Source organism: Macaca nemestrina, chromosome 19 (assembly GCF_043159975.1).
Source record: "Macaca nemestrina isolate mMacNem1 chromosome 19, mMacNem.hap1, whole genome shotgun sequence".
Classification (NCBI taxonomy): domain Eukaryota; kingdom Metazoa; phylum Chordata; class Mammalia; order Primates; family Cercopithecidae; genus Macaca; species Macaca nemestrina.
The window spans coordinates 19,715,648-19,743,419 of NC_092143.1; the positions used below are offsets into that span (position 1 = coordinate 19,715,648).

The 27,772-nt window shown below is 37.0% G+C and overlaps 1 long non-coding RNA gene across 3 annotated transcripts in view; it reads left to right on the forward strand.

The window, feature by feature from the left end:
- LOC105477031 (uncharacterized) overlaps positions 1-27,772 on the forward strand; it is a 381,703-nt gene that overhangs the window by 183,409 nt on the left and 170,522 nt on the right. The window lies entirely within an intron of this gene.

The following is a 27,772-nucleotide window of genomic DNA, read 5'->3' on the forward strand; positions in this document are numbered from 1 at the left end:
CCGTTATGTAATGGCCTTCTTTGTCTCTTTTGATCTTTGATGGTTTAAAGTCTGTTTTATCAGAGACTAGTATTGCAACCCCCACTTTTTTTTGTTCTCCATTTGCTTGGTAGATCTTCCTCCATCCCTTTATTTTGAGCCTATGTATGTCTCTGCGTGTGAGATGGGTCTCCTGAATACAGCAGACTGATGGGTCTTGACTCTTTATCCAGTTTGCCAGTCTGTGTCTTTTAATTGGAGCATTTAGTCCATTTACATTTAAGGTTAATATTGTTATTTGTGAACTTGATCCTGCCATTATGATATTAACTGGTTATTTTGCTCGTTAGTTGATGCAGTTTCTTCCTAGCCTTTATGGTCTTTACATTTTGGCATGTTTTTGCAATGGCTGGTACCGGTTGTTCCTTTCCATGTTTAGTGCTTCCTTCAGGGTCTCTTGTAAGGCAGGCCTAGTGGTGACAAAATCTCTAAGCATTTGCTTATCTGTAAAGGATTTTATTTCTCCTTCACTTACGAAACTTAGTTTGGCTGGATATGAAATTCTGGGTTGAAAATTCTTTTCTTTAAGAATGTTGAATATTGGCCCCCACTCTCTTCTGGCTTGTAGAGTTTCTGCCGAGAGATCTGCTGTTAGTCTGATGGGCTTCCCTTTGTGGGTAACCCGACCTTTCTCTCTGGCTGCCCTTAAGATTTTTTCCTTCATTTCAACTTTGGTGAATCTGGCAATTATGTGTCTTGGAGTTGCTCTTCTCGAGGAGTATCTTTGTGGCGTTCTCTGTATTTCCTGGATTTGAATGTTGGCCTGCCCTACTAGGTTGGGGAAGTTCTCCTGGATGATATCCTGAAGAGTGTTTTCCAACTTGGTTCCATTTTCCCCCTCACTTTCAGGCACCCCAATCAGACGTAGATTTGGTCTTTTTACATAATTCCATACTTCTTGCAGGCTTTGTTCATTTCTTTTTCTTCTTTTTTCTTTTGGTTTCTCTTCTCGCTTCATTTCATTCATTTGATCCTCAATCGCAGATACTCTTTCTTCCAGTTGATCGAGTCGGTTACTGAAGCTTGTGCATTTGTCACGTATTTCTCATGTCATGGTTTTCATCTCTTTCATTTCGTTTATGACCTTCTCTGCATTAATTACTCTAGCCATCAATTCTTCCACTTTTTTTTCAAGATTTTTAGTTTCTTTGCGCTGGGTACGTAATTCCTCCTTTAGCTCTGAGAAATTTGATGGACTGAAGCCTTCTTCTCTCATCTCGTCAAAGTCATTCTTCGTCCAGCTTTGATCCGTTGCTGGCAATGAGCTGCGCTCCTTTGCCGGGGGAGATGCGCTCTTATTTTTTGAATTTCCAGCTTTTCTGCCCTGCTTTTTCCCCATCTTTGTGGGTTTATCTGCCTCTGGTCTTTGATGATGCTGATGTACTGATGGGGTTTTGGTGTAGGTGTCCTTCCTGTTTGATAGTTTTCCTTCTACCAATCAGGACCCTCAGCTGTAGGTCTGTTGGAGATTGCTTGAGGTCCACTCCAGACCCTGTTTGCCTGGGTATCAGCAGCAGAGGCTGCAGAAGATAGAATATTTCTGAACAGCGAGTGTACCTTTCTGATTCTTGCTTTGGAAGCTTCCTCTCAGGGGTGTACTCCACCCTGTGAGGTGTGGGGTGTCAAATTGCCCCTGGTGGGGGATGTCTCCCAGTTAGGCTACTCAGTGGTCAGGGACCCACTTGAGCAGGGAGTCTGTCCCTTCTCAGATCTCAGCCTCCGTGTTGGGAGATCCACTGCTCTCTTCAAAGCTGTCAGACAGAGTCGTTTGCGTCTGCAGAGGTTTTGGCTGCGTTTGTTATTTCCCTGTCCCCAGAGGTGGAGTCTACAGAGACAGGCAGGTTTCCTTGAGCTGCTGTGAGCTCCACCCAGTTCGAGCTTCCCAGCAGCTTTGTTTACCTACTTACGCCTCAGCAATGGCGGGCGCCCCTCCCCAAGCCTGGCTGCTGCCTTGCCCGTAGATCACAGACTGCTGTGCTAGCAATGAGGGAGGCTCCGTGGGTGTGGGACCCTCCTGGCCAGGTGTGGGATATGATCTCCTGGTGTGCCTGTTTGCTTAAAGCGCAGTATTGGGGTGGGAGTTACCCGATTTTCCAGGTGCTGTGTGTCTCAGTTCCCCTGGCTAGGAAAAGGGATTCCCTTCCCCCTTGCGCTTCCCAGGTGAGGCAATGCCTCGCCCTGCTTCAGCTCTCACTGGTCGGGCTGCAGCAGCTGACCAGCACTGATTGTCCGGCACTCCCCAGTGAGATGAACCCAGTACCTCAGTTGAAAATGCAGAAATCACCGGTCTTCTGTGTCGCTCGCGCTGGGAGTTGGAGACTGGAGCTGTTCCTATTTGGCCATCTTGCTCCGCCCCCCCAATTTGTATTTTTTAGATTCAGATTTATCATAAGAAAAAAATACATTGAATATTTTCCCCTCCTGAGGCTTGCCATTTTGATTTTTTAGTGTTGTCTTTTGAAGATAAAAATACTATAATTTTTAAAGTCCAATTTTTATTAAGTTTTTCATGGTTCATGCTTTTTGTGACCTATCTAAGAAAATATTACTAATCCAATGTTAAATTTCCCCTGTGGTTTCTTCAGGAATATTTATACTATTAGCATTTATATTTACATTTATGATATATTTCCAGTTACATTTTAGATATTGTATAAAAGTTGATGCATATAGAAATGTATTTGTTACAGTATTATTAGTGGGAAAGAGTTTTTTTCACATTCAGTGCCATGGCAATTTTGTAAAAAAAATCAGTGTTCATAAATACATCATTCTATTTCTGAACATTCTATTCTGTTTTATTTATATATGTGTATTTTTGCTAATTCCACGTGGTCTTGATTAGGTAACTTAACAGTAAGTCTTGAAATCAGATAACTGATATATTCCAATTCTTTTATTCTTTCTCATAGTTGCTTTGAATAATATACTTTATTTTTATTTAATACAAATTGAGAATCAGCTTGCCAACTTTTACAAAAAAAAAGGCATGCAGAAAATTTTACTGGAATTGCATTGAATCTATAAATCATTTGGGCAAATTGTCTTCTTAACAATATTGTGTCTCACATTTTTTGATCATAGTATAGCTCATTACTTATGTCTTTTAAATTTTTCATTAGAATGTCTTATAGTATTTCTTGCATATTTTTTCTAGCTTTGTTGAAGTATAATTGACAGATAAAAATTTCATACTTACATCTCATATAGTTACACTTTGTGTGTGTGTGTGTGTAGTAAGAAAATTTAAGATCTACCCTTTAGCTAGTTTCAAATGTACAATACAGTACTATTAACTGTAGTCAACATGCTGTACATTAGAGCTGCAGAATTTATTAATCCTGCAAAACTGAAACTTTTTTCCATTTGACCAACATCTCTCCATTTCCCTCAACCCGTAACCCATGTCAGCCACGATTCTATTCTCTGCTTCTATAAGTTTGACTTTTTAAGATTCTAGATATAAGGGTGATTACATATTTGTCTTTCTGTGCCTAACTTATTTCACTTAACATGTTCTCTAGTTTCATCTATTTTGTCACAAATGACAGCATTTCCTTATTTTTTTTCTGATTCATATATATATCACATTTTCTTTGTCCATTTATTTCTCACTCGGCACTTAGGTTGCTCCTGTTGTTGATTCATAATACAATTTTGCCTGCAGTGTGAGCTCTTGTCATGGGAGGCAGGCAATCGTGATGAAAGATCTGGCTAAATATCTGTGAAAAGATTGTCATTTTGGACAGAGGTACCTGACAAAGTTGGATTAGATGGAATATGGGGCAAGCCCAAATGAGAGCAAGCCATTTGCTCTAATCTTGTGTATGAACCTACAGAAGGCTCAGTCTCATAACCAATCTACACATAAAGGAGGCCTCTCCAAACCAGTAGAAGAAAGATTGGTGAACTGAATTGAGCTTTAAACCACAACAGAAAAAGAAAGAAAGAAAAAAAAGTCATGATCTGTACCTAACTGGATAGATTATCTAGTAAAATAGAAGTTTCAGTATTCTCTAGCAAAATCCACACCACGGAGTTAACACAGTACACTTACAAAAGATCAGTAAAATGCGAGTTGATGGGTGCAGCACAGCAACATGGCACAAGTATACATATGTAACAAATCTGCACGTTATGCACATGTACCCTAGAACTTAAAGTATAATAATAATAATTTTTAAAAAATCAGTCAATCAACAAATGTGGCAGAGTGCCTGGCTTATGCCTGTAATCTAAACACTTTGGAAGCCCAAAGTCGGAGAAATTCTTAGGCTAGGAGTTTGAGACCAGCCTGGGCAAAGTGGCAGAGAATCCATTTCTACAAAACATTTGCTCAGCACCTCAGGCAGCGGGAGGAGCAGCAGTGGCCAGGCAGCCCAGCTTCACAGAGGCTCTCAGCATCTCAGGTCTTGCAGGCACCCAGCAAGCGCACTCCCTGCCACTAAGGTGTCCAAGAGGATGGTCAGCTCAGCAGAAGAGGCGGTGAAGGATGAGCCCAAGAGGACATCAGCCCAATTGTCTGTTAAACCTGCTGCTGCAAAAGTAGAAATGAAGCCAAAAAGAAAACAGGAGAGAATAAATCTTCAGACAAAAAAGTACAAACGAAAGGGGAAAAAATGGTTCAAAGGGAAAACAGGGTGACATGGCTCACCAAGAAACTAAAGAAGATCTACCTGCAGAAAATGGTGATATGAAAACCGAGAGTCCAGCCTTTGATGAAATGAGAGGGAAAGAAGCCGAGTCTCATTAATACCAAACACCATATCTTGTCCCTGGTCCCTGTCCCCATCCTTGTACAACCCAGAGGAATATTTTATGAATTATTTCATAAATGTAAGTTTATTAGTAGCTCTAGAAATTTTTTTTATGTCAAGCTCGCTTTTTCTTTATATATTTATGAAATATAGTTATTGGATTAATAAACCATGAGAATGTCATTTTTAAAAATTATACATTAAGTTCTGGGATACATGTGCAGAACGGGCAGATTTGCTACATAGGTATACACATGCCATGGAGGTTTGCTACACCCATCTACCCATCATCTACATTGGGTATTCTGCTAATGCTATCCCTCCCCTAGGCCCCCAACCCACTGACAGGCCCCAGTGTGTGATGTTCCCCTCCCTGTGTCCATGTGTTCTCATTTTTCAACTCCCACTTATGAGTGAGAACATGTGGTGTTTGGTTTTCTGTCCCTGTGTTTGCTAATAATGATGGTTTCCAGCTTCATACATTTTTCTGCAAAGGACATGAACTCATCATTTTTATGGCTGCATAGTATTCCACAGTGTATATGTGCCACATTTTCTTTATCCAGTCCAACATCGATGGGCATTTAGGTTGGTTCGAAGTCTTTGCTATTGTGAACAGTGCTGCAATAAGCATATGTGTGCATGTGTCTTTATAGTAGAATGATTTATAATTCTTTGGGTATATACCCAGTAATGGGATTGCTGGGTCAAATGGTAATTCTGGTTCTAGATCCTTGAGGGATCAGCACACTGCCTTCCACAATGGTTGAACTAATTTACACTCCCACCAGCAGCGTAAAAGCATTCTTATTTCTCTACATTCTCTCCAGCATCTGTTGTTTCCTTACTTTTTAATGATCGCCATTCTAACTGGCATGAGATGGTATCTCACTGTGGTTTTGATTTGTATTTCTCTAATGAACGGTGAGGATGAGCTTTTTTTTTTCATATATTTGTTGGCTGCATGAATGTCTTCTTTTGAGAATCGTCCATTCATAGTCTTTGCCCCCATTTTGGAAACTAATTAATGTGAGGCAGTGAAGTTTACAATGACCAAAAATTTTATACCTAAATGCAATTTTTGCACATGTTCTACAGGAGAAATATAATGAAATGTGTATAGCTTGCTTTGTAGTAGCAAGAAAACAAGAAACAACTAAAATGCCCACTGAAGAAGGGGAAATGAAGACATTGTTATGGATTCTAGTTTATTTATTTATTTTTGAGATGGAGTCTCATTCTGTCAACCAGGCTGGGGTGCAGTGGTGGGATCTCGGCTCACTGCAACTTCCACCTCCTGGGTTTGAGCAATTCTTCTGCCTCAGCCTCCTGAGTAGCTCGGACTACAAGCGTGCACCACCAAGCTCAGCTGATTTTTGTATTTTTAGTAGAGACGGGGTTTTCCCATTTTGGCCAGGCTTGTCTCAAACTCCTAACCTCAGGTGAACCACCGCCTCGATCTCCCAAAGTGCTGGGATTATAGATGTGAGCCACCACACCTGGCCAGATTCAAGTTTTAGAATACTATTCAACAGTGACAACAGATCAAATACAGCTGCATGTATTGAGACAAATAAATCTCCCAAAATCTTTGAAAATTGTGCAGAATGATTCACAGCAAGTATAACATTTATATGAAGTTCAAAACACTTCATGATTGAATAATACATTTTTAGGAATAGATAAATATGTACACAGCAAGAGAAGTATGAACCTGAAATTCAGGAAGGGAGGCTAGGTCTTGAATTGCAAAAGACTCACTAGGAGCTCATAAATTATTAAAAATGTTCTATTTGTTAAGCTGAGGAGTGTTCATTCTACTGTTAGTCTTCATAGTTTAGATAAACCTCATCTCTCAAATATAAGAAAAAAAATATTAGGCCAGACTTTAGGTCTCTTGTGTATTAATCCAGCTATTAATCATTTTTCCATTCATGATACATCTGCTGTTTATTTCATGTAACAAGCACTACTAAAATGGTGTTGCTCCTGGGAGAGAAAGAGAGAAAACAATTTACTATCCCTTTGTTTGCTTTACCATTGTAGATGATGCTAATTGTTAACATTGTTTAAAAAGTAATATACAAAATTTCTGTCCTGCTTTACTTTCTACAGTATTGGAATAGGATGATTTTTTTTCGCACTTCTACAAATTAATTGCCCACATATCTTTCCACATCAAGCGGGCAGCAGATAGTGTGCATGTCTTTCATAATTTAACGTAGGAAAATTTACATCTTTGGTTGTGTCTCTCCCTTGTGAGTACCCTCAAACTGGGAATCGTTTCAAATAATACCACCACCACAGAATGAATAAAATTCAGAGCATTAAAAAAATGTTTGAAATGTTGTATTTGTTTTCCTTTCTGAAGCCAGTAATTCTCAATGTTACATCAATGTCATTCTTTCAAATAACAGAAAGATTAATAGTGAACCTCACATACACTTCTTGCTGGGACATTGGTCGTAGAGGACACATTGTGACTTGGTTTATTTGGTAATCAAGACAAAACTTGACACTAGCAAGATTTATCTGGAGATGTACTTTTTAAAAGGAGCAACTTGGCCCATGTAATGACAGGGAATATGTATTTCGTTGACTTAAAGGCTTGATAGCTAGGATTTATGACAAGCTCAAAGCAATTCATATTAATGTCATCTAACATCTTTCAAGAAGGAAATTACATAATCTTTACAGGACCAATTTTTTATTTTCCAATATTTATCTGAATCGACAACTAATGAGAAACTTCCTCTGGTAGTTGTTAAATATTTCAAATCAGATACTTTATTTCTGACACAGAAGAAGCTCTGTAGAAATTATTGACAACTGAAATAATGCATGATGTGTGCTTCAACATTCTGTCAATGTGAGTCTGGGTGGAGAATATCCTCTTTTTTATATAAGTCATTGTCTAGTCCTTATCACATATTTTATGACTGGCAATGAAGTAACATTACTATTATTCACTTGGGAATAAATAGAAAATACAAATAATTAAAATGCCATCCAAGGTAATTAAGTTTGAGTCAAATAGCACTACACCATGCTCATTTGAATTTATATTTAAAATCTGGCATATCTGTGTAGTGTTATAAAAGAAAATGCCTTGGGAAAAATATGCTCTACATTATTTAATCATTTAATAATAATAAGTCAACAATGTGATTTCTCTGTTCTTCATTCATTTATATTAATAACATCAGAGAACAATGAAAATTGCATATGCATTTTTGGGTATGTTGGGAAATCCAAAACAATTTACAAAACAAATAAAACTACACTAGAATAAATGAGTGAATTTGGCAAGGTTGCAGTACACTAGCCCAATGTACAAAAAACAACTGTATAATATACAATCAACAATTAATTGAAAAATACAATAAAACATAATTTATAAATAGCAAAACATTAAATATTTTTAAGTAAAGTTAATAAAATGTGTGCAAGACACACAAATACTGGAAACTATAAAACATGGCTAAAATAAAATTTAAAACACCTGAATAAACTGATATACCATGTTCATGGACAAACAGATTAAATATTAACATTCAGATATCAATTCTACCTAAATTGATCTGTTTATATTCACTAAAACCCCAATAAAGTTTTTGGTAGGTATTTTTTGGTAGAAATTAACAAGCTGATTTCACATTAATATGGACATGTAAATAGCCAAAAAATAAAAAACAGTGAAAAGAAAATTTTTAAAAGACCTTAGTCAAAAATAATGTTGACATTAAAAACTGAGAAATTGAACAACCCTATTTCAAAGATTAATATACATTAACAGTGATTAAAACAATTTAAGTACTAGTATTCATGGAAATAAATAGATCAATGCAACAGAAATGAGAGTTCAGAAAAAAACCCACATATATCCATTCAATTGATTTTTACAGTGACAGAAAGATAATTCAGTGGGAAAGAAGATAGTCTTTTCAACCAATGGTTCTGAAGAAACTGGCTATTTAAAAAAAAAAAAACTTCAATTTTTATCTTACACTATATACTAAAATTTAATTTCAGACAGACTGCAGATCTAAATATAAAAGCTAAAATTACAAAATTTATATAAAGATATAGAAGACTGTGTTTGTGACTGAAAATTGGCAATTATTTTTAAAGCAAGGCATAAAGCACTATAATTAATAAATAAAACATTCATAAATTGTATTTCATCAAAGTTTAACATATTTACTCTCAAAAATTAAGAAAATGAATAGGCAAGCCACAAACTGGGTGGCAATTTTTGCAATACAAATATCTCAGTAAGGGCTTATATCAAATATATATAAACAACTTCTATACCAAATTAATAAGACAGATATGATAAAAATGGACAAAAAAATTCAATAGATAATTTAGAAAAAACAAAAATGATCAATAAATACATAAAAAGATACTCAACATCACTAGTAACCACATAAATAACTATTTAAAAATATATATAATGCCACTAGACTCCCATTAGAATGGCCAAAATTTTTAAAAGATGAAACACCAAATTTGATGAGGGTATACAGCAAGAACTCTTAGGCATTGGTGGTATAAGTTCAAAAGCATACATTAACTTCACAAAAATAGTTTTGTGTTTTTTTCTAAATAAAATTAAGACCTATATTTACCACATGACCTAGAAACCTTTCTGCTAGGTATTGTTCAGGGGAAATTGAAAAAACATGATCCAAAGTCCACAAAAATACCTGTACAAAAATGATCAAATGTAGCTTTATTTCACCAAAGAAAAGTGGAAGCTACTAATCAAGAGATGAATAGCAAAACAAACAGTGACATATTTATTTAATAGAATAGCATACTATTCTCCAGTAGCAACACTAATACGAACAACAACATGAACAAATCTCAATAACATTATGTTTAAAGAAAAAATCCAGTCACAAAAATGTATACATCTTTTTATTTTATTTATATGTAGTTCTGAAATAGTGGAACTAAGCTATGATGTTAATAATTTTAACAATGGTTGTCTTGTTAGTTGTGGTGGGGTGGGATGGCCTACAAGAAAACATTAGAGAACATTATAAGGTTATGAAAATATTCTGCACATTGTTTGAGGTAGTGGTTATATTGAGGTGTACACTTATAAAACTCATGGGACTCTACAATTGATAATCTGTGTGTTTTATTGTATCAATTAAACTCAATAAATTTTTAAAGTGAAAGAACTATAGTAAATCACAAATGATTTAAGAGGCCTTGATTCAAATTCATTAAATAAAAATAAAAATTTAAGATAGTTGGATAACATTTAAAAACGACTGAATCTTAGATAACATTATTCGTGTTAATTTTTAAGGTATAATAATAGTATCATGGTTATGTTAAAAATAATATCTTTAGTTGGTGGAGATGCATACTGAACCATATAGATATATACTGAACCATATAGATATATACTGAACCATATAGATATATACTGAACCATATAGATATAGACTGAACCATATAGATATATACTGAACCATATAGATACAAGGCATATAGATAAAATTATGCCTTATAAGTGCTTTAAAATACTCAAGAAAAAAGTAAGGGAATAAATAAAACAAGAATGGTAAAATGTTGATAATAGTTGAAATTGGGTGGTGGCTACATGGGGACTTATTATATTATTCTTTATATTCTGTATATCTCAGAAATTTGTCATAACAAAAGGTTTAAAAGTCTGGTTTGAATGATGTAGATGTTAGCCAATCACACTTTCTGTGCTGAAATAAAATTCATCCTTGAGTGTATTACATGAAAAAATTAAAAACTAGCTTCAACCAAGATTGGCTTCCACATTTTAATTTCTCAGATATTTTAAGAGTTTATTATCTTTATTTACATAAGACCAAGTAAAATGAATATGAGGTACTACATAATTGAGTTATGTATTGTTACTTCCAAAATGTTTTCCCCCTAACAAATAAGCTGTCACCTCTCCTATTGTATATCAATTTTCCATATGTATGAGAAAATTATGAAGACTATTACTATTTATTCAAATTACAATATACCAAAGTTATAAGGTTTGTACCTTTTGAGTAGTCCAGGACTAGTTTCAATGGGTATCCATCCAATTTTTGGTAAGTGTCTTAGTCGGAGCACCCTCCAAAATAGAGCCTGAAACCGTTTCTTTGGTAGATGATCCCAAGCAGGTAAAAATGGAGTCAGGGAGGGAGAGTTATGGTTTGAATATCGTTTTACTTTTCCAAAATTCATGTTGAAATTTGATTGTTATTGCAGCAGTGTTAGAAGGTGGAATCTTTAAGAGGTGATTAAGTAATTAAGAGGGATTAATGTCTTTCTTGCAGGGATGGGTTAGCTATCTTGAGAATCTGGCACTCTTTTCTTTCTTGTGCATGCCCCTTTCCTGCCTTCTGCTTGTCCACCATGCTATAAAGCAGCATGAGGACCCCATCAGATGCAACTGCTTGAGTTTGAACTTCCCAGTCTCCAGAATTGTGAGCTACAAAAAAAAAAAAAAAAAAAAAAAAAAAACACCTATTTTTAAAAATATATTACCCAGTCTCAGTTATTCTGTTATAGAATTAGAAAATGGACTAAGACAAAGGAAAAAAAAAAGAGGAAAAGTCACTTATAATTATCAAGTTCCTTGCTGCACGCAATGGGCTCAATTTAGATAGGATCTCTGAGAAACATGAGGAATTTTCTAGAATTTTCCTTGCAAAGTAGAGGGGACTATCAAATTTATCCCCTGCCTTCTGTTACCATCAGCTGAAAGTCACCTGAGTCAGTAACTTTACCCTCCAACCCCTATCATCTTGCATTTATAGGTTGTGCTTATGTAATCTAAGTGGGATGCTGTGGCTCCTCAAACAGTTTTGAGGCAGAAAAACAGATAGCGTGGCATGCCTTTGGGTGAAGCAATGTCAGCATGAGTCACCACAGCTCACCAGAGCTAAGACTGAAATGAAAATGAGAGGATGAGATGTGGGGCAACAAGCGTAAAATAAATATTAAAGGAATGTGCCAGTGTTTTCAGTTTGTCTGTTCCACATTGAGAGAAGTATATTCCAGTGTCAGGGTTCATTAAAGGCATAGACAAAAGATACACTGTAACAAATTGTCCCTCGTCTTTAGTATCAACCAAAGATGACTCCATTGACTATATTATTTTTGTACTTTATATATTATCTTGTGTATTCCCTCCATTAATCATGTGCTGCTAGACTGCTAATGGATGCTTATTATTATTTAAACGTTTTATGTCCCTAGCTGCCAAGCAACGAGTGTCTTCTATATACAGGAAACTGGAAAAAGACATTCTCCCTGATCAATATAACAACTCTAAGAGATAGATGTTATTACAATGTTTACACATGTATAACTTATGGAGATACAGAGAAAAGTTGCTTGTTTGAGATCATTTGGTAATAAGTGGCTCATCAGTTCTGAATCTAAAGCCTATATTCCTTTTGGATCCTAACTTTTGCTACCTTGACTTCACAGACAGATGTTTTCATAATTCCAGTGTACGATAGGCTGAATGACAGAGTAAATGTCATAGAATAGGCTCTCAAAGAGAGCTTATCAAATGTTTTTCAAGCTTTGCTTTGGGTTGAATTTGCCTCTACCCTTAGTTGTAATACCTACTACTGTGAACATAATCAGGCATGAGTCTTCTCTGGATTCCTAATTTTTCTTGGAGGGATAAAAATACCAAAGATGGAGCACCTGTAATAAACACCTGTCTAAGTGCAGAGAACTGGTAAACCAGGTCACTGAAATGTGCATGTTAATAAGCCTCCTAAAATGCTATCCATGGCTTCAGGAGGAATAAGAAAACCATTTATGTTTCCCTCTCCACTCCTTCTCAGCATGTGACTATTGCTAAACCTTTCCTGCTTGGTATTTTTTCCTCCAATAGGCTAAAAATATGCAAATAATCTTTTTAATTGTTCATGAGAACTCATTAAATTTCCCTCTTATGATGAGATTTTATTCTTTTAATCAGCAGTTGTTTGGAACTTAGTAGATAAAAAAGTATGCTATCAGTATTAACACACTGCATATGGTTTTCTTTAAAAAATTAACAGAAGGGAAATTTAAACTGAAGTGATTACAGAATTTAATTTATAAAACTATATTCTTTTTTCATCTAATTAGAATTTTAAAATGGTTTCTTGTATCAAAGATAAACTATCTGACCTCTCTTTTGTAATCTTCATTGAGCATTTTAATTCTGTGAAGTATCAAACATGGATGTATGAAATTGTACCAATATTATTTTTCTCTCTGGTAACTTCTTTTCTATTTTTAGTATGAAATGTGAGTCTTTGCTTTAAGATACAGAGAAAGTGCAAAGAAGCAAACTCACAGAATCCACTGTATTTAGAATTAAATACCTGTTTGTCAGAGTCTGACCATCAGAATCCTGTGGATGGTGGAAGGCTGGAACAATAAAGGACTAGATTTTATCTTAGAAGCTCCTTCATTAGTAAATGAGAAAATTGATTAATGATAAGGAAATATTTTGGTTGCCTCCTTTATCTATTTTGGTTACTCAAGACCCTAGATTTTTTTTAAACAAACTCACCACTTATAAGCAGTGGGAATTAATAGAGAGATTGTTATTAGTTTAATAGAAGCCTAACAGTAGAACCTTAATCTATTGAAATTTGCCCAGGTATAGACCAATTCCAGAGAATCATGGTGCCTTCTAAACCAGATATTCAAAAATTCAAGAGCAGAACCAGTTTTTCTCTCAGCCTTCAGTTCTTACTTTGGAAATTGCACTAAAGTTAGAATTGTTACATAAATATATCCGGTTATCTGGGTTGGATAAGCTATACTCCTGCAATAATAGTAGAGGCTATTAGTGACTGAGAACTGAAATGGTTTCAGATATAGTCTGGGACAGAGGAAATGGATGGCATCCCTGGAAAAATGAACTAATGATTGGTTTATTCAGGGAATAGGCATATGGAAGGATCTTTTTTCAATAGTAAGGCTAAAATCATTTTGCATTTTCTTTCTCCTGCTTTAGAAAATAATTTACTTTAATATACCAATGCTGGTTGTATTAGTCTGTTCTCACACTGCTATAAAGAATTGCTCAAGACTGGGTAACTTATAAAGAAAAGAGTTTTAATTGACTCACATTTCCCCATGGCTGGGTAGGCCTCAGGAAACTTACAATCATGACAGAAGGGGAAGAAACACATCTCGCATGGCAGTAGGTAAGAGAGAGTGTGTGTGTGAAGGAGGAACTGTCAGACATTTATAAAACCATCAGATCTCATAAGAACTCACTCATTATCATAAGAGTGGCATGAGGGACCCCACCTCCATGATCCAATCACCTCCCACTAGGTCTTTCCCTTGGAATGTGGGATTATGGGGATTACAAGTCAAGATGAGAGTTGGGTGGGAACACAAAGCCTAACCATATTACTCCACCTCTGGTCCCTCCCAAATCTCATGTCCTCACGTTTCAAAACCAATCATGCCTTCCCAACAGTCACCCAAAGCCTTAACTCATTTCAGCAGTAACTCAAAAGTCCCAGTTCAAACAAAGTCTCATCTGAGACATGGCAAGTCCAATCCACCTAGGAGTCTGTAAAATCAAAAGCAAGTTAGTTACTTCCTAGGTATAATGGGGGTACAGGCATTGGATAAATGCTCCCATTCCAAATGGGAGAAATTGCTCAATATTAAGGGGCTACAAGCTCCTTACATGTCTGAAATCCAATGGGGTAGTCATTAAATCTTAAAGCTCCAAAATGATCTCCTTTGACTCCATGTCTCACATCTAAAGCACTCTAATGCAAGAGGTGAGCTCCCATGGTCTTGGGCAACTCCACCCCTGTGGCTTTGCAGGGTACAGGCCCCCTCCTAACTGCTTTCACAGGCTACCCTTGAGTGTCTGTGGCTTTTCCAGGCACATGGTGCAAGCTGTCAGTGGATCTACTATTCTGAGGTCCACTGGTGGACCTCTTCTCACAGTTCCACTAGGTAGTGCCCCAGTTGAAACTCTGTGGGCTTCCAACCCCACATTTCCCTTCCACACTGCCCTAGCAGAGGCTCTCCATGATGCCTCCAGCAAATTTCTGCCTGGACATCCAGGCAATTCCATACATTCACTGAAATCTAGGCGGACATTCCCAAATCTCAATTATTGACTTCTGTAAGCTGCCAAGGCCTGGGGCTTGTGCCTTCTAAGCAATGGCCTGAGCTGTGTGTTGGCTGCTTTTAGCCATGGCTGGGAAACAGGACGCCAAATCCTGAGGCTGCACAGAGCAGAAGCGTGACTCTGGACCCAGCCCATGAAACCCTGTTTCCCTCCTAGGCCTCCAGGTCTGTGATGTAAGGGGCTGCTGTGAAGGACTCTGTCATGCCCCGGAGGCACTTTTTGCATTGTTGGCTATTAACATTTGGCTTCTCATTGATCATGCAGATTCCTGCAGCTGGCTTGAATTTCTCCTCAGAAAATGGGTTTTTCTTTTCTACTACATGGTCAGGCTGCAAATTTTCCAAACTTTTATGCTCTGCTTCCCTCTTAAACATACATTCAAATTTCAAACCATCTCTTTGTGAATGCATAAAACTGAACACTTTTAAAATCAACCAGGTCACTTCTTGAATGCTTTGCTGCTTAGAAACTTCTGCCAGATATCCTAAATCATCTCTCTCAAGTTCAAAGTTCCACAGATCTTTAGGGCAGAGGCAAAATTCCACCAGTCTCTTTGCTAAAACATAGCAAGAGTGACCTCTGTTCCAACTTCCAAGAAGTTCCTGATCTCGATCTGAGACCACCTCACCCTGGACTCCATTGTCTACATCATTATTAGTATTTTGGTCAAAACAATTCAACAAGTCTCTAGGAAGTTCCAAACATTCCCACGTCTTCCTATCTTCTTCTTAGCTCTCCAAACTGTTCCACCCTGTGCCTGTTATCCAGTTCCAAAGTCACTTCCACATTTTTAAGTATCTTTACAGTAGTACTCCACTACCTCAGTACCAATTAACTGTATTAGTCTGTTCTCACACAGCCATAAGGAACTGCCCAAGATTGGGTAATTTATAAAGAAAAGAGATTTAATTGACTCACAGTTCCACATGGCTGGGGAGGCCTCAGGCAACTTACAATCGTGGCAGAAGGGACAGAAGCAAGTCTTACATGGAAGCAGGCAAGAGAGAGTGGGTCTGTAAAGGTGGAACTGTCAGACACTTATAAAACCTCATCATATGTCACTCACTATCATGAAAACATCATGGGGGATGCTGCCCCCATGATCCAATTACCTCCCACCAGGTAACTTCTTCGACACATGGGGATTATTGGGATTATAATTCAAGATGAGATTTGAGTGGGGACACAAAACCTAACCATATCACTGGTCTTAGATTTCAATTACACTAACATTTACTGTCAGGTATTGAGGGTTTCAGATGAATAAAACATGGTATGTTTCCAGTTTATAGGTGAGTGAGAGTATGACTATAATTTATGCCAGGCAATAACAATATTACACAAAACACCTCAACATATAATTATTTAATAATGTAAGTACAATGTGAAAGGTATAAGGGGATCGTGTAATAGAATGAGAAGGAATAAACACTGTGCCCCCCTTCATTTACCTGGTCTCATTACACTGGTCTCTTTATTGTGCCTTTAACTTACTACATATATCCCAGCATCAGGGCGTTTTCACTTTCTCATCTGTCAGGAATGCACTTTCCTCAGATATTTGCCTTCCTTGATCTCTGACTTATTTATAATCTTGGCTTCAAAGTAACCTTCAATAAGGCTTTCTGAATACCCTATCTATGTGTACTCTGTCTGTCACTCTGATTTTTTATAGTGATTTTGTATTATTTACTTCTGAGTAACATGTATATTTATTTGGTTATTTTTGTGCCTTTTATTAGAATACAAACACTTTGAAGGCCAAGGATTTCTTTATTTTGTTCAATCCTGCAACCTCATACCTAGCAATATATAGCAGATTCTCAAATATTTGTTGAAAGAAAGAAAGAATGAGTGAATATTATAATAGGAAGAAATTAGAAGACAATAAAATACTGTGATATTTTGGCTAAGTATTGAAAAATTAAGAGGGTTTCTTTTTTTTTATTATACTTTAAGTTCTAGGGTACATGTGCACAACGTGCAGATTTGTTACATATGTATACTTCTGCCATGTTGGTGTGCTGCACCCATCAACTCGTCATTGACATCAGGTATAACTCCCAATGCAATTCCTACTCCCTCCCCACTCCCCATAATAGGCCCTGGTGTGTGATGTTCCCCTTCCCGAGTCCAAATGATCACCTTGTTCAGTTCCCACCTATGAGTGAGACCATGCGGTGTTTGGTTTTCTGTTCTTGTGATAGTTTGCTGAGAATGATGGTATCCAGCTGCATCCATGTCCCTACAAAGGACACAAACTCATCCTTTTTTATGGCTGCATAGTATTCCATGGTATATATGTGCCACATTTTCTTAATCCAGTCTGTCATTGATGGACATTTGGGTTGATTCCAAGTCTTTGCTATTGTGAACAGTGCCGCAATGAACATACATGTGCATGTGTCTTTATAGCAGCATGATTTATAATCCTTTGGGTATATACCCAGTAATGGGATGGCTGGGTCATATGGTACTTCTAGTTCTAGATCCTTGAGGAATCGCCATACTGTTTTCCATAATGGTTGAACTAGTTTACAATCCCACCAACAGTGTAAAAGTGTTCCTATTTCTCCACATCCTCTCCAGCACCTGTTGTTTCCTGACTTTTTAATGATTACCATTCTAACTGGTGTGAGATAGAATCTCATTGTGGTTTTGATTTGCATTTCTCTGATGGCCAGTGATGATAAGCATTTTTTCATGTGTCTGTTGGCTGTATGCATGTCTTCTTTTGAGAAATGTCTGTTCATATCCTTTGCCCACTTTTTGATGGGGTTGTTTGTTTTTTTTTGTAAATGTATTTGAGTTCCTTGTAGGTTCTGGATATTAGCCCTTTGTCAGATGAGTAGATTGCAAAAATTTTCTCCCATTCTGTAGGTTGCCTGTTCACTCTAATGGTAGTTTCTTTTGCTGTGCAGAAGCTCTTTAGTTTAATGAGATCCCATTTGTCAATTTTGGCTTTTGTTGCTGTTGCTTTTGGTGTTTTAGACATGAAGTCCTTGCCCATGTCTATGTCCTGAATGGTATTACCTAGGTTTTCTTCTAGGGTTTTTATGGTATTAGGTCTAACATTTAAGTCTCTAATCCATCTTGAATTAATTTTCGTATAAGGAGTAAGGAAAGGATCCAGTTTCAGCTTTCTACTTATGGCTAGCCAATTTTCCCAACACCATTTATTAAAATAGGTAATCCTTTCCCCATTTCTTGTTTTTCTCAGGTTTGTCAAAGATCAGATGGCTGTGGATGTGTGGTATTATTTCTGAGAACCCTGTTCTGTTCCATTGGTCTATATCTCTGTTTTGGTACCAGTACCATGCTGTAGACCAATAGCAGGCTCTGAAATTGAGGCAATAATTAATAGCCTACCAACCAAAAAAAGTCCAGGACCAGATGGATTCACAGCTGAATTCTACCAGAGGTACAAGGAGGAGCTGGTACCATTCCTTCTGAAACTATCGAGTCAATAGAAAAAGAGGGAATCCTCCTTAACTCATTTTATGAGGCCAATATCATCCTGATACCAAAGCCTGGTAGAGACACAACAGAAAAAGAGAATTTTAGACCAATATCCCTGATGAATATCAATGCAAAAATCCTCAATAAAATACTGGCAAACTGAATCCAGCAGCACATCAAAAAGCTTATCCACCATGATCAAGTGGGCTTCATCCCTGGGATGCAAGGCTGGTTCAACATATGCAAATCAATAAATGTAATCCAGCATATAAACAGAACCAAAGACAAAAACCACATGATTATCTCAATAGATGCAGAAAAGGCCTTTGACAAAATTCAACAGGCCTTCATGCTAAAAACTCTCAATAAACTAGGTATTGATGAGACATATCTCAAAATAATAAGAGCTATTTATAACAAACCCACAGCCAATATCATACTGAATGGGCAAAAACTGGAAAAATTCCCTTTGAAAACTGGCACAAGACAGGGATGCCCTCTCTCACCACTCCTATTCAACATAGTGTTGGAAGTTCTGGCTAGGGCAATTAGGCAAGAGAAAGAAATAAAGCGTATTCAGCTAGAAAAAGAAGAAGTCAAATTGTCCCTGTTTGCAGATGACATGATTGTATATTTAGAAAACCCCAAAGTCTCTTTAAGCTGATAAGCAACTTCAGCAAAGTCTCAGGATACAAAATTAATGTGCAAAAATCACAAGCATTCTTATACACCAGTAACAGACAAACAGACAGCCAAATCAGGAATGAACTTCCATTCACAATTGCTTCAAATGGAATAAAATACCTAGGAATCCAACTTACAAGGGATGTAAAGGACCTCTTCAAGGAGAACTACAAACCACTGCTCAGTGAAATCAAAGAGGACACAAATAAATGGAAGAACATACCATGCTCATGGATAGGAAGAATCAATATCGTGAAAATGGCCATACTGCCCAAGGTAATTTATAGATTCAATGCCATCCCCATCAAGCTACCACTGAGTTTCTTCACAGAATTGGAAAAAACTGCTTTAAAGTTCATATGGAACCAAAAAAGAGCCTGCATCTCCAAGACAACCCTAAGTCAAAAGAACAAAGCTGGAGGCATCATGCTACCTGATTTCAAACTATAATTAAGAGGGTTTCTATAGCAGTATGGGAGGTATAAAGAAAGACGCTATTGGTCTTATTAAGCTTTAGTCCATTAGATTCATCATGGGGAGGGTATTATTAAAGATCATACCTCTCCCACAGTGAGAGGATTCTTTTAAGTTTTGAGACCAGGAAGTTTTTCTGCCCCTCCATTAAGGGTAGAGGTGTTTTTATTATTGTTGTTGTTTTGTTTTTGTTTTTTAGTTTTTTCTTCTGATAGCTGCCATGAGTCTTTGTCTGCTCCTTGGGGAAAGAGGGTTTACTTTTATTTTCCAGTTACACAAGTCTTCTGTTCAATAGAGGAGAAAAATCAAATAGCAAAATCTGTTGTTGTCCCCAAGGCCTGCCCCTGTCGGAGGCATTCTTCAGCTTCTTCATTGTCCCAGTAGTTCTCTTGAGTAACTGGTGAAGTCCATGGAGAAGGATTTGTAAGTGAACACAAACTCCTCTTTTGTCTATGACTCCCAGGATCTCTACACTGTCATACTAGCCTACATTTGGCCTCTAGCATTTTATTAAACATTGTAGCTGTATTCGTACCATTCTCTATGGCAGTTTCATCTTCCTCCTCTGCTCTACTGAAAGTAATCCAGAACTCATGTCATATCTCTGCTTGTAGGCCTTGCCCTACTTTAGATTTAAGGCTATTTGGTTGTTCTGAGACCTCTGCCTTTCAAGGGTTTGAAAAGAAGTTACGGTTTAATGGATTATAATGGCTTTAGGCTGTCATTAAGATATAAGCAATCGCTTCACAGCTTTTTACATTGCATTTCAAATCTTCTGCCCCTCCAATCCTTTTTATTTCATTTATTTTTATTTTTATATTTTGAGACAGAGTGTCACTCTGTCACCCAGGTTGGAATGCAGTGGCATGATCTCCACTCACTGCAACCTCCACCTCCCAGATTCAAGCGATTCTTCCGCCTCAGCCTCCTGAGTCGCTGGGATTACAGGTGCACGCCAGCATTCCCAGCTAGTTTTTGTATTTTTAGTAGAGATGGGGTTGCGACATGTTGATCAGGCTAGTCTCGAACACCTGCCTCGGCCTCCCAAAGGGCTGGGATTACAGGTGTGAGCTACCGTGTCTGGCCCAATCCTTTTTATTTTTATTTATTTTATTTGAATGTATTTACTGCATTTTACTTTTATTTAAGCAGGGAGTTTCTTGTTTCCTATAAATTTAATGGTATATATATTATTCAAAAGCTTTTATATATCAGAATATTGAAATGACAAATGACATATGGGTAAATACGAAGCTCTTTAAATATATATATACACACACACACACATATATATATATTTTTTATATATATATATTTTATATATATATATATATATATATAGTTCAACTTGGATTTCCGGTTTAGGAGATACATGTGAAGGCTTTTTACATGAATATTTTCATGTCACTGGGGTTTGGTGTACAAATGGTTGTGTCACCCAGGTAGTGAGTATAGTACTCACTATAGGTAGTTTTTTAACCCCTACCTTTCTCTCACCCTCCCCACTCAAGTAGGCCTCGGTGTCTACTCTTTCTTCCTTGTTCCCAGTGTACTCAATTTTCTGTTTCTGCATTAGTTCACTTAGGATAGTGGCTTTATGTCCCACCGATGCTGGTGCAAATAATAATAATTCTTATATTAGCTTGTTCTCACACTGCTAATAAAGACATACCTGAGACTGGGTAACTTATGAAGGAAAGAGGTTTAATTGACTCACAGTTCATCATGGCTGGGGAGGCCTCAGGAATCTTACAGTCATGGTGGAAGGGGAAGCAAGCACATCGTTCTTCACATGGTGGCGGCGAGGAGAAATACCAAGCCGAAGGGGAAAAGACTCATAAAACCACCAGAACTCATGAGCACTCACTAAATATCACAGGAACAGCAGGAGGGTAATCACCACCATGATTAAATTACCTCCCACTGGGTCCCTCCCACAACATGTGGACATAATAGGAACTCCAAGATGAGATTTGGGTGGGAACACAGTCAAACCATATCAATTTTGTTCTGCTTTTTAAGGCAATGTAATATTCCATAGTGCATATATACCACATTTTCTTTCTCCAGTCCACCATTGATGGGCATCTAAATTGACTCCATGCCTTAGCTATTATGAATAATTCTGTGATGTACATATGAGTGCATGTGTCTTTTTGGTAGAATGATTTATATTTCTTTTGGTATATACTCGTTAATAGGATTGCTGGGTTGATTGATGGTTCTGTATTAAGTTATTTGAGAAATTTCCAAACTGCTTTCCACAGTGGCTGAACTAATTTGTATTCTCACCAGCAGTGTATAAGCATTCCTTTTTCTCTGAATCCTCAGCAACATCCCTCATATTTAGACTTTTTAATAATAGCTATTCTGAGTATTGTAAGATGTTACCTCATTGTGGTTTTGATTTTCATTTTTCTAATGATTAGTAGTGCTGAGCATTTTTTCATATGCTTGTTGACCATGCTGTATATATTCTTTTAAGATGTGTCTGTTTATGTGCTTGGCCCATTTTTTAATGGGGTTCTTTGCATTTTGCTTGTTGATTTGTTTAAATTCCTTACAGATTCTGGATATTAGACCTTTATGGGATGCATAATTTGCAAATATTTTCTCCTATTCTGTAGGTTGTTTACTCTGTTGATAGTTTCTCTTGCTGTGCAGAAGTTCTTTAATTAGGTCTAACTTGTCTATTTTTGATTTTGTTGCAATTGCTTTTAGGGATTTCATCATAAAATCTTTGCCAGTGCCTATGTCTAGAATGCTATTTCGTAGGTTTTCTTCAAGGTTTTTAAAATAGTTTCAGGTCTTACATGTAAGTATTTAATCCTATCTTGAGTTTATTTTCATAGATGGTGAAAGGAAGGGGTCCGGCTTCAATCTTCTGTGTGTGGCTAGCCCAGTTATCCCAGCCCTGTTTATTGAATAGGGGGCCCTAATCCCATTGTTTGATATTGTAGACAATAGCAAGGTTATTGTTGTAGGTGTGTGGCTTGTAAGTTGTAGGTGTGTGGTTTTATTTCTGGGTCCTCTAACCTGTTCCATTGGTATATGTGTCTGTTTTTGTACCAGTACCATGCTGTTTTGATTACTGTATCCTTGTAGTATAATTTGAAGTTAGTTAGTGTGATGCCTCCAACTTTGTCCTTTTTTGCTTAAAATGACTGTGGCTGTTGAACTCTGTTTTTGTTCCATATTAATTTCAGCATTGCTGCTTCTAATTCTGTAAAAAAATGACATTAATAGTTTGATAGCAATATAATTGAAGTGTAAATTACTATCAGCAGTATGACCATTATAATGCTATTGATTCTTCCTATCCATGAGCCTGGAGTGTTCTCCCATTTGTCTATATTGTCTCTGATTTCTTTCAGCCATGTTATATAATTCTTATTGTAGAGATCTTTCACCTCCCTGGTTAGCTGCATTTCTAGATATTTTATCCCTTTTGTCACTATTGAGAATGGTTGTATTTGGCTTTCAGCTTGTTCATTATTGGTGCATAGAAATGTTGCTAACTTTTATACATTGATTTGTCTCCTGAAACTTGAGTGGAATGGTTTTTCAGTTCTAGGAGCCTTTGGGCAGAGACTATGGAGTTGTCTCTGTAAAGAATCAAATTATCTACAAAGATAGTAAATTTATCCCCATCTCTTCCTATCTGGACGTTGTATTAGTATATTCTCATACTGCTGTAGAGAAATATCTGAGACTGGGTGATTTATAAAGAAGAGAAATTTAATTAGCTTACAGTTCTACAGGCTGTATAGGAGGCATAGTAGCTTCTGCTTCCAGGGAAGCCTCAGGAAACTTACAAATATGGCAGAAGGCAAAGGGGAAGCAGGCACGTCTTATATGGCTGGAGCAGGAGGAAGAGAGAGAGTGGTGGAGGTGCCACATACTTTTGAACAACCAGATCTCATGAGAACTCACTATCGCCATGACAGCACCAAGGGGGTTGGTGTTAAACCAAGAGAAACCACCCCCATGATCCAATTGCTTCCCACCAGGCCCCACCCCCAGCATTGGGGATTACATTTAAACTTGAGATTTGGTTAGGGATACAGATCCAATCCATATCAGTTGCCTTTCATTTACTTTTCTTGTCTAATTGTCCTTACTAGGACTTCCAGCAATATGTTAAATAGGAGTCGTGAGAGTGGACATCATTTTCTTGTTCTGGTTCTCAAGGGGAACGCTTCCAGCTTTTGCCTGTTTAGTATGGAGTTGGTTGTTGGTTTGTCATAGAAGGTTATCATTTTGAGGTGTGTTCTTTCAATGCCTATTTTGTGGAGAATTTTTAACATGAAGGGATGTTGAATTTTATAAAAAGCTTTTTCTGCATCTATTGAGATGATCATGTGATTTTTTTTTTTTAGTTCTGTTTATGTGATACATCACATTTATTGATTTGTATATGTTGAACCAACCTTTCAACATGGTTGAAATCCTGTTGAAATCCTGAAATAAAGATTACTTGATCATGGTTTTTTGATATTTTTATGTGTTGCTGGATTGGATTTGATAGTATTTTGTTGAATACTTTTGTGTCTATGTTCATCGAGGGTATCGGTCTTAAATTTTCTTTTTTCCTTGTGTCTCTGCCAGATTTTGGTATCAGAATGCTGCTTGCCTCATAGCATGATTTAGGGAAGAGTCAATCCTCCTCAGGTTTTTGGAGTGATTTTTGTATAATTGGTTCCAGCTCTTCTTAATCTGTCTGGTAGAATTTGGCTGTGAATCTAAATGTTCTAGGGTTTTTTTTTTTTTTTTCTAGTTTCTAGGTTTTTAAATAGTAATTCAGTTTTTGAACCAATTATTGGTCTGTTCAGAATTTAGTATCTTCACATTTCAATCTTGGGTGGCTGTATGTTTTCAGGAAGTATTAATTTCTTCTGGGTTTTCTAGTTTGTGTCCATTGAGGCATTCATAATGGTCTTTGAGGGCTTTTTTATATTTCTTTTTTCTTTTCTTTTTTTTTTTTTTGTTGTTGTTTGTTTGTTTGTTTTAGGCAGAGCCTTGCTGTGTTGCCCCGGCTGGAGTTCAGTGGCTTGACCTTGGCTCACTGCAACCTCTGCCTCCCTGCAACCTCTGCCTCCCAGGTTCAAGCAATTCTCCTGCCTCAGCCTCCTGAGTAGCTGGGATTTCAGGCATGTACCACCATGCCTGGCTAATTTTTGCATTTTTGTAGAGATAGGGTTTCGCCATGTTGGCCAGGCTGGTCTTGAACTCCTGAACTCAAATGATCTGCCCGCCTCAGCCTCCCAAATTGCTGGGATTACAGGCATGAGTCACCACGCTTGGCCAGTTTTTTATATTTCTATGAGGTAATATTGTCACATTTCTCATTTCTGATTGTGTTTATTTGGATCTTCTTTTTCTCTTTATTAATCTAGCTAACCATCTATCAATCTTATTTACTCTTTCAAAAAATGAACTTTTGGTTTCATTGATATTTGATATGGATTTTTGTGCCTTAATTTCCTTCAGTTCAACTCTAATTTTGGTTATTTCTTTCCTTCTGCTAGCTTTGGGGTTGGTTTGCTCTTGTTTTTCTAGTTTCTCTAAGTGTGATGTTATGTTGTTAATTTGAGATTTTTCTAACTGCTTGATGTAGGCATTTAGTGCTATAAACTTTCGTCTTAACACGCTTTAATTGTGTCCCAGAAATTCTGGCATGTTGTATCTTTGTGTTCATTAGTTTCAAATAATATTTTGATTTCTGCTTCAATTTCATTTTTACCCAAAAGTCATTCAGGATCAGGTTGTTCAATTTCCATGTAATGGTATGGTTTTGAGAGATCTTCATAGTATTGATTTCTATTTGTATTGCACTGTGATTCAATAGTGTGGTTGGTAGGACTTCAGGTGTTTTGAATTTGTGGAGAAGTGCTTTATGGCTGAGGATGTGGCTGATCTTAGAGTTATGTATATGTGCAGATGAGAAGAAAGTATACTCTTATTTTGGGGGGGCAAATAGTACTATAGATGTCTGTTAGGTTCATTTGGTTAGCTGTTGAGCTTAGGTCTCAAATTTTTTTGTTATTTTTCTGCCTTAATAATTTGTCTAGCACTGTCAGTATGGTCTTGGTATCTCCCACATTTATTATGTGGTTATCTAAGTTTCTTAGTAGGTCTCTAAGAACTAGTTTAACAAATCTGGGTGCTTGAATGTTGGGTACACATATACTTAGGGTAGGTAAGTCTTCTTGTTAAATTGAATCCTTTACCATGATGTAATGCCCTTTTTTGTCCTTTCATAAATGTTGTTGGCTTAAAGTCTGTTTTGTCTGAAATAACAATAGCAGTGCTTGCTCTTGTTTGTTTTCTGTTTGCTTGATAGAACTTTCTCCATCCTTTCATTTTCAGCTTAGTGTAGTCATTGCAAATAAGATGGGTCTCTTAAAGCCAGCAAACAGTTAGGTCTTGCTTCTTTATTCAACTTGCCTTTCTCTGTCTTTTAAGTGGGGTATTAAGTGCATTCACATTCAAGGTTAATACTGGTATGTGATAATTTGATACTGTCATCATGTTGTCAGCTGGTTGTTACATAGACTTGATTGTATGGTTTTTTACAGCGTCAGTGGGCTATAAACTTAAGTGTGTTTTTGAGGTGGCAGGTAACAGCTTTCGTTTCCATGTTTAGCACTCCCTTAAGGATCTCTTGTAAGGAAGTTCTTGTGGTAATGAATTCCTTTTGCATTTGCTTGTCTGAAAGCATTTTATTTCTCCTTAGCTTAATTAGAGAAGCTTAATTGGGATGGATATAAAATTATTAGTTGGAATTTCTTTTTTTTAAGGATGTTGAATCTAGGCTCCCAATCTCTTCTGGATTGTATGGTTTCTGCTGAAAAGTCTGCTGTTAGCCTGATGGGATTTCCTTTGTATGTAACTTGTCTCTCTCTGGCTACCATTAAGATTTTTTCTTTCACATTAACTTCAGAGAATCTGAGGACTGTGTGTCTTGTGGGTGGTCATCCTGTATGATGACAACAGGGGTTGTGGGAATTTTCTGAATTTGCATGTTGACTTCTCCAGCAAGGTTTGAGAAGTTTTTGTGGACAATATCTTCAAATCTGTTTACCAAGTTGCTTGCTCCCTCTCCAACTTTTTCAGGAATGCCAATGAGTTGTAGGCTTGACCTCTTTATATAATCCTATATTTCTTGCAGGCTTTGTTCATTTTGTTTTGTTCTTTTCATATTTTTGTCTGCCTGTGTTGATTCAAAGGAGTGGTCTCAGAACTCTGACATTCCAAGCATAGTCTATTTTATTATTAATGCTTCTGATTGCATTCTGAAATTCCTGCAGTAAATTTTTCATTTCCAGAAGTTCAGTTTTGTTCTTTCTTAAAATGGATATGTCACCTTTAACTCTTGGACTGTTTACCGTTTTCCTTGGATTGGGTTTCAGCTTTCTCCTATATCTCAGTGAGCTTCCTTGCCATCCAGATTCTGGATTCTGTCTCTCATTTCAGCCATTTGTGTCTGGTTAAGAACCACTACTGGGAGTTAATGTGGTTATTTTCAGATAAAAAGACATTCTGGCTTTTAGAGTTATCAGAGTTCTTTTGCTGGTTCTTTCTCATGTGAGTGGGTTGATATTCCTTTAATCCTTGAGGTTTCTGTCATTTGGAATGGACTTTTTGCTTAGATATTCTTTGATGCCCTTGAGGGTGTGACTGCAGTTTAAGTTGATTTCAACTTTCATGGATTTCTTTGAGGGGTTCAAGACTTGAGTAGAGTACATAGTGACAGATATGGTGGAAATAGCAAGATAATTAGAATTAGAAATGGAGCCTGAAGATAGGCCTGATTTGTTGCATTTTTCATGATAAAACTTCAACAGATGAAGAGTTGCTTCTTATGCATAAGCAAAGAAAGTGGTTTCCTGAGAAAGAATCTACTCCTGGTAAAGAGCTATGAACACTGTTGAAATGACAATAAAGGATTTAGAATATTACATAATATTACATAAACTTAGTTCATAAATCAGAAGCAGGACTTGAGAAGATTAACTCCAATTTCGAAAGAAGTTCTGCTAGGGTAAAGTGCTATCAATCAGCATGGTATGCTACAGAGAAATCTTTTGTGAAAGGAAGAGTCGATTGATTCAGTAAAATTCACTGTTGTCTTCTTTTAGGAAATTCTCATAGCCATTCCAACCTTTAGCAACCACTACCCTGTTCAGTCAGT